This window comes from Triticum aestivum, chromosome 7B, assembly GCF_018294505.1.
Source record: "Triticum aestivum cultivar Chinese Spring chromosome 7B, IWGSC CS RefSeq v2.1, whole genome shotgun sequence".
Taxonomy (NCBI): domain Eukaryota; kingdom Viridiplantae; phylum Streptophyta; class Magnoliopsida; order Poales; family Poaceae; genus Triticum; species Triticum aestivum.
In genome coordinates, this window is record NC_057813.1 from 145847656 (window position 1) to 145856163 (window position 8508).

The window sequence follows — 8508 nt, forward strand, 5'->3', positions numbered from 1 at the left end:
CACGAGGAGTCTCAGAATTGCCAAGGGGTAAAGATTTGTATATGGGAAGTCATATTTTGGGTTCAGGAAAAGGTGCAGTTTTTTTGGTATTGTACCGGGAAGCTTCCAGAAGGTTTTGAACGATTAAGGAGGGATCCAGAAGTCCACACGTGGGTTCACCATGACCCAAGGGCTACCATGGGCTGCAGGGAGGCGCCCTGGCCATATTGAGCCAGGCGCACTAAGTCCTCAAAAGTTCATGTGGCTAGGGAATGCAAAAAAGGAGTCCTAGTAGGAATAGGATTGGACTTGGAGTCCAAGTCCTCTCCCCCTAAGCTACGCCCTAGAGCTTGGAGGGGTTGTTTCCCACGCCCCTCCACCTATATATAGAGGGGAGGGGCGCCCCAAGAGGAGACACCAAGCCCTTGGCGCCCCTCTCTCTCTCGTTAATCCATAGTTCCACCGCCTCGTCCCGGCGACGCTTAACAAAGTGTTGTCGGTGCTCCACCACCACCATCACCACCACACCGTTGTGTTGGTTGTGATCCCATATACTTCTCTTCTCCCGCTTGCTGGATCAAGAAGGAGGAGATGTCATCGAGCCGCACGTGTGCTAAACTCGGGGTGTCGTCTGTTTGGTACTAGATCGGTTGGATCGTGATTGGATCACGAAGACTATGACTACATCAACCGCGTGATAAACGCTTCCGCTTAGCAATCTACAAGGGTATGTAGATGCTCTTCCCCTCTCGTAGCTATGCATCTCCGTGGATAGTTCTTGCGTGTGCGTAGAAAGTTTTTGTTTTTCATACAACGTTCCCCAACACCCCGCACCCTGTTCCACCTTGCCGCGTCACCGGTTCCCCGGATTAGATGAGTTGACTCGCCACTAGTCGTTGTCGCCGATCTGGGATCCACCACCGTAGTGCCACCGCCCAAGCCGCTAGCGAGTACTTGTGTTTGTGCTTTGGGATGCGCTATGCATAGTTGGTTCATGCAGCATTCGTATTTGTGATTGTAGATGGAATTGAGCCCTCGTGAGAGGTTTTTGCTCGACGATTCGCCCAAGTCGGACAACTTGGATGTTGAGATGCTGCTTGAGAACCATCGGCATCAGATGTTGGTGATGGCCCTCACCATGAAGGAGCACGGAGATGAGAATTGAAACAGAGGGTGAGGATCGACCATCGGCCGTCTTTGCATTCCATGAAATCGCCATCTCGGGAACGAAATGTTGATGCAAGACTACTTCGCGGACAATCCAACATATCCGCCGCACATCTTTTGGAAAAGGTACCGAATGAGTCGATCCCTCTTTATAAAAATAGTGCAATCTTGCAAGGCCAATTGTCAGTATTTTGCTCAAAGACGAAGTGTTGCGGGCTTGAAGGGATTTAGTGCATATCAAAAAATCTCGGCAGCTATGCGGGTAATTGCATACGGCATTCCGGCAGACTATGTCAATGAGTACGTCCGCATTGGTGAAGATACTACAATCGAGTCAGTGCGTACGTTTGTCAACATGATCATCCATGTCTTTGGTCCTGAATATCTTCAGGCACCCAATGAGGAAGACACAAAAAAATTTATGGCAACAAGTGAGAGAAGGGGTTGGCCTGGCATGCTAGGAAGCATTGATTGTATGCATTGGACTTGGAAAAACTGTCCGAAGGCATGGCAGGGAATGTATTGTGGCAAGTCTCATGATGTAATAATTGTGCTAGAGGCCGTAGCATTCGAGGATATATGGATTTGACATTGCTTTTTTCGTATGTCGTGTACTCTCAATGATATCAATGTGTTGCAATGGTCATATTTGTTTGCTAGGCTTGCTAGTGGTGATGCTCCTGCTTGCAACTACACTATCAATGGGGATGAATACACAAAGGAGTACTATCTTGCAGATGGTATATATCTACCCTTCTTGGTGCACATTTGTCAAGAGCATCAAAGACCCCAAAACTAGGAAACAATGTGAATTTGCAAGGGTACAAGAGGCAGCCCAAAAAGATAATGAAAGATCATTCGGGGTTTTGCAATCTAGGTTTGCCATTGTTCGTGGTCCTGCTCGTTTTTGGGAAAAGCGATCATCATGACCCTCTATGTTATTCTTCACAATATGATTCTCGAAGATAAGAGAGGCATGAACATGAAGTTCTTCTACGACAATGTGGGTAGCCGTGTCAAACAAGCTAGAGACCCTAAACACATTAGAGCATTCCTTCAGACCTACAAGGAGATTGATAATGCAAATACCCACTTTCAGTTTTAGGAGGATCTCATTGAGCACCATTGGCAAAGAGGTGGGCAGTAACACATTCCACTTTTGCATTTAATTCATGTGTGATTTGTATTCGGGACAAGTCTTGTATTGAATTATTTAGTTTGTTTTGGTGATTCCAATAATTATTGTAATTTGGACGATTGTTGTATTGTTATATAGACATCTTATCTTATATTGAATTAATAATTCTGAATATGTGGCATATGTGTCAAATTCAGATAAAAACCCATCTGATTTAGGGACGCCACGGGCGCCAGCCGAGCAGACCCCTCATAGCGGAACTGTAAAATGGAATATCCGCAAATATTCTGTTTTATAGTTCCGCTATGCGGGGTCTGCTTGCCCGGCATCCGCGCTGGCCCGCAAAACCGTTTTTCGCGAACTGTAAACGAGTTTTGTGGGTCGACGATATACGAGGTTTGCTAGAGATGCTCTAACTAGTGCCATTTTATGTTAACTTGGTAAGTTTTGGGTAGCTAAGCAAACATGGCAACTTAAGTCAACATGACAGGATATGGTAAACTGCATATTTTGGCAAGTGTTGTGCATGAAAACTTGGTAATTTAATCATCTATCGTACCACAACTAAGAAAAAATGTACTATGTAGTAGATCCACCCATATTTTTTTGCTACTTTTATTATGACATATTGTAATTCTACGTGGTGGAATATGGTAACTTATGCATTGGGTCTTGAGATGTATTTCTTCTCTTGCAATGGGAAACCGGGCTCACATTTTTTGTCGGATACATTTGTTTTCTAGGATGGTAATTTATCACACCATCGAGATGGTAGCATATGCTCATAACACTTGGCAACATTTCATACATTACTGACGGCATCATCTTTTCGTACTCCGGTGATTTTGGTTTCTAGATGGGGTCGGGGAGGGAAGAACCAGTCGAAGGGTTTTTGCATCTTATCTTTAGGAAGGTATGGAAGTGAGCATGAAAAGTAGGGGGTGACATAAGGGAGAATTCAGGATCCGCATATGTAGAAAAGTCTGTTACCTACCTAGATGGAGTGGATTTTTCACCCACCTAAATTGTGACTTGGCTTGATGCTGTACTGGTGTATGGAAGGGGGATGCACGCTCATGCAGGGTGTGTCACACGAGTGAGGCATTCCACACGTTCTTGGTGCACGCATGACACGTCACGCTATCAAGATAGCGAGCACACGTTCGCGCTATAGTACATTTGACAAGTTACTACCGAGCATCCAGAGTTTGTATACCATTACATCAAGGGAACCAGAAGTGCTTTCTTTTTGGGTAAATGTTTATAATGGAGCGGCCGATCCATCCTTACGTTGGTCGCCTCCCACGCCGCCCACGCAGTCATGTGTCCCTACCTGTACCACACACACCTTATCTCCACCTTTGAAAATTACTTGCCTTTTCATCTCTCCGCCGAATAAACTTTCCCCCTTCCCCCTGTCTCCCCATATCTCCGTCTCTCTCTCTCTCTCTCTCTCTCTCTCTCTCTCTCTCTCTCTCTCTCTCTCTCTTCGTCTAGCTCTTGACTTCTACCGGTGGCCAACCCTCGAGCCACTCTCTCCCCGGAGTGTCCTTCATTCACTGCTTCTGGTGCTAAGCCATCGCCCCTGCCCGCATGGCTGCTACAACAGTTTGAGAGTGAATTGTCGCCTTCTTCGTCCCCACACTCGTCCAGAATTAGGTTCGTCGCCTCCCCACCTCTCTCTGTCTCTCTCTCTCTCTCTCCCACTCTCTCTCTCTCTCTCTCTCTCACGTGCGCGCGTTGCGAGCGCCAGTCACCGTTGTCCCTATCTATTGCAAGACAACCTGATGCATGGCCTGAGGTCGCTGTTGCTAGGCCGACCAGCCGAAGCGTCGGCAAGTGGTCACGTGATGATTCGGGTTGCACTGTTGCGTGTTGTGAGCGCGGATAGGTGTGCTTTGAGTGGCGCCGGTCTAGGCTACAAGCAGCGGTCATCGGTTATATGAGGGCGACTGTCGATGTTGAGATCGACGACAATAATGTGCAACCGTGAGGTGACTGTTGCGAGCGGCAGGAGACGACCGATGACTATTCTGGAGGCGAGGACGGTATTGCTATATATGGTGACTCGCCGTGTATGCCACAAGGCCCAGTGGTAAACGGTGAGACGATGGATGGCTGCCATGGCGAGGACAGTGATGCTGCGAAGGCGGGCGGTGGATGGTGCGACGAGAAGCGATGGCCATGGAGGATTGTGATGCTGCGACGATGGGCAGTGGATGCTGCAAGCGGGGCGGCGGATGATGCAAGAGCCTCGGTGATGCTATGACGGTGGGTGACGGGAGCTACAATGGCAAACCACATTGGCTGCTAGCCGCACAACAGTCGCTGCGAGGCACACGTTGCTATGTCTTTTCCCTGCGTATGCACGTGCGGTTTGCTGAGAGGAAAGTTCACGCAAGTCTATCAATCACGCCGCACGCGATGATGTTTTTTCCACCGTTCCACGCCAGCCTGGGGCGCGTGCCCCATCAGTGCACCAACGTCAGGCAGTTTCCTTTCCAGCTACGCGCGCAAGATGTCCGTACATCGCTCCAAACTCAATCATGACCACTTTGCTAACCGACACACATACACACGTACATGTGGCTAGAGATAGATAGATAGATAGATAGATAGATAGATAGATAGAGTATGACTTTTGTTTGAGCGTGAGAGACCGTATGACCCGTGAACATGACATCTTCCTGACGTTATAAGAAGCTTCAATTTGCAAAAAAAATATTATGTACTGCATTCTGTCTCATACTTAATTATTGGATGACCGTGAATATGACATGCTCGTGACATCATAGGCAGGTCTAATTTGCAATACAAAATATTATGTATTACGGTGTGCATCACAATGATGCAGAAGTCCGAAACCCTTCTCGAAACAAATGCGGTTTTTCACCCGATCATCAATTACGAGTAGCCAAATTAAGCAAAACCAAATTAAGCGACGATAACTTCAACAGCAAAGAGTACATGAATTACTAGAGGACAAGCCCACATTAGATAAGCAATACATGAATTACTAGAGGACAAGCCCACATTAGATAAGCACTAAGCACACACAAACCATGGCCGGATCGACACGGCAAATTATTACAGTACACAGGACGCAGAAGCTAACGCGCGCCGTGCACGCGACTAGCCAGATTGGACGGGCTTGTCATGCGATTCTTCTGCTGCTGGCTCTAGCTCTGGCTCCCCCGTGCCCTCCCCCGGCGCCGGCACGCCGTTGGACGAGCTCTCCTCGTCGCCAATGGCGGCTCCTCCGTTGCTGCTACCTGCGCCGTACGCTCCTTCCTCGTACCCGTACCGTAGTATTGCTGGGCCATGACACGCTCTCCGCCGAACACCTGGTACGGCCCGCCGACGTTGGCCCGCACGGGCGCCATTCCGACGGCGTACCCGTGCACTGGAGCCCGGGGCCCATAGATGCCCCGCTGCATCTGAACCTGCACCGGAGCCGGGGGAGCGTACACGGGCCGCTGAACCTGATTCTGAACCTGCACCGGAGCCGGGGGAGCGTACACGGGCCGCTGCATCTGATTCTGAACCTGCACCGGAGACGGGGGCGCGTACATCGGGCGCTGAGCCTGCAGCGGCACGGCGTGGATCACGGGCGGGGCCGCGCGGGGAGGCGCACTCGTCACGGCGCGGCTGTCGCCTGCAGCGGCACCACCTGTCCCCGCCTCGGGGTCGCGCATGCGGTGCAGGAAGACGCTGAGGGGCACGACGTAGTCGTCGAAGCCGAGGCGGTTTAGGGCCCACACGATGTCTTCGGCGTTGACGGTCTTGCGGTGCTGCATGGGGCACCGTTCGTTGGCCTCGCCGGTGACGAAGCTGATGAACTCCGACACGCATTCCTGAATCGCCTCCTTGGCGTCGTCGGAGATCTTGGCGTGGGCAGGGAGCGCACGGCGCATGATGCGGATCACGTTCGCGATCGGCATCAGCCGGTCCTGCTCCCGCACCACCGGCGTCCCCTGGGTAGGTGCCGGCGCCGCTGGTCCGTTGGGGACGCCGTCGTTCTCCATGTCTAGGGCTAGCCAAGGTGCAATGCAGGTAGTCGCACTCGCACTTGGCTTTAGGGCTTTGCTGATTGAGTTTGTAAGTGCCGTGCTTCCGATCGAGTTGCTTCAGTGTGTTAAATAGGCAGAGATAGGTATTAGGTGCTGGCTTAGCTGTCCTTTGTGTTACAGATCAAACGACAAGTGTCCATTGAGTGGTTCGGGCAAAGACATGTACTCATGCATGAGGCTATTAATCAGAGGAAAACGATAAACATACGTATAAATGTGATTACAACCGTTGGTGGTGAGGGCCGTAGTTTTTCTTTTTCTTTTCTCATGACCTGTAGACAGGTCATTTTGAAACTGAAATGGCACATTAAGGGCATGAGCTACGGAGGCTATAGCAAATGTTGGTCTCATCCCCTCCACATACGATTGTACCGATGAAGCAATCGCTCCATGTGGATTATCCTTGTTCATCCACTCACGCAACAAGCAGGGCTTCCCTTTCTTTTTCCTTTCGCTCATACTTTTCCCGGCCAAGTAGCGGCCTCTTCTGCAGGTGACTCTGACATGCTGTGAAGCCACCGTCTCTGACACCCGAGCCTACGTGGCTTGCGAGGCAGCTAGTCGCGTTGTACATGCCCTAAACACAAGGCAACAAAGCTGCAACGTAATGACAACCAAATCAATGGCGGCACAGGACTTTGAAGATGGATAAGAAAACCTATGAAATTACAAGCACGAAAGAGATTGAATCTGTAATACAACTATTAAATTGCAAGGAAAAAAAAGAGTGAATCTAAAATAAACCTATAAGTACAAATTTTAATAAAAATATATGCAAATGAATATTCTGTAGAGATGTGTGTAGTAATGTCAAAAAAATATAATAAAAGTTCAAGAGAGAAAAAAAAAGAAACAATACCAAGAGGAAAGTACAAGAAAAGAAGTTACAAAATAAGCTGAAATAAAATGCTAGGAGGAGATACTGAATTAAACCAAGACCTCTTACTTCCATCTTATATCTTATATCTTTCTTATATTTACTAATTGGAAGCACCAATAAAGACTCCACGTTAATCCTTGAGAATAAGATTATTGTTTGTTAGATCTCCTATAATAATTATTAACTGCCGTTCGATGTACAAAAAGAGTCCATGCGTGATGTCCCACGCATGCATCCGTGGAGAGAAAAAAAATCACGGGTTGGAAAGGGATCATTGAGTCGTACGACCTGACTACATGGGCTGTACGTCCTGGCTAGATGGACGTGATTTTTTTAGGAGAGATGGACGTGATTTGTACCCTACTCTTGTCTTCACGTTCGTTTACTCCCTGCAGAATTCGCCGCCGCCTAGCCAGTTCCCAAGCGGGCCTCCTCTCTCTGCAGTCTCGAGATTGGTTCCTCACATCGAATGAACGACATAGATTTTCTACTTCGCCTCACACCAGTACATACCTCTCCCCGTCTGTCCCTTCCTAAAGTATTATTTGTCAAAAAAATCAACAGATCGATATGGTTGTCTACACAAACTACCTCATGGGCTTTTGAGCTTTTGATAATTTCTTCCATCTTTTAATTTCCTCGCGTTAGCACCAACATAGGAGTTGAGACTAACAGATGTAGACTTTTGAAAGATCAAACATGAATCACTCCCACAGTACTGGCCTAGCTTCCATACTAATATGCCTGCATGCTAAAAATTTCTGGGAAGAAGTAACATTATTCTTATTTTCTAGGTACATATCTTGCATCCATTGGTAGATTTCCCTTTGTCTATAACTCAACATATATTATGCTGACAAGTAGGCTCATACAATACAAGTGGGCAATATTTTGACATATTCTGATGTATGGATACGACTTAGTTATTTTCACGTGAGAACCTAAGACAAAACTGTTGTTTAAAGTTCATTGTTGGATGTTCCCATCACTAATAATTTTGTTGCACTCGAACTAAGAATAATATATATTCTTCCCATCACAGTTCTAGATAGGCTCTTGAGGCTCAGGGTTGCATATTTCGATAACATAACTGTCAATTGATTCACTGATTGGCTTACGACAATTACACAAGAAGACCAAGCATTGTATCTACAAATTAGCATCAAGTTGTCAGGAGCAGTGACGCATGAATAATAGTTAACTCTATATGGCGCTTGAGGAGATGGGCACATATATTTCTAAGGTTGCAGGAAGATGCACGGCTGGAGCAAATT

The 8508-nt window shown here is 47.7% G+C and overlaps 1 pseudogene; it reads right to left on the reverse strand.

The window, feature by feature from the left end:
• Window positions 1–5203: 5203 nt before the first annotated feature.
• Window positions 5204–6387, reverse strand: LOC123161244 (nuclear transcription factor Y subunit B-8-like; annotated as a pseudogene).
• Between the last annotated feature and the right edge of the window lie 2121 nt (window positions 6388–8508).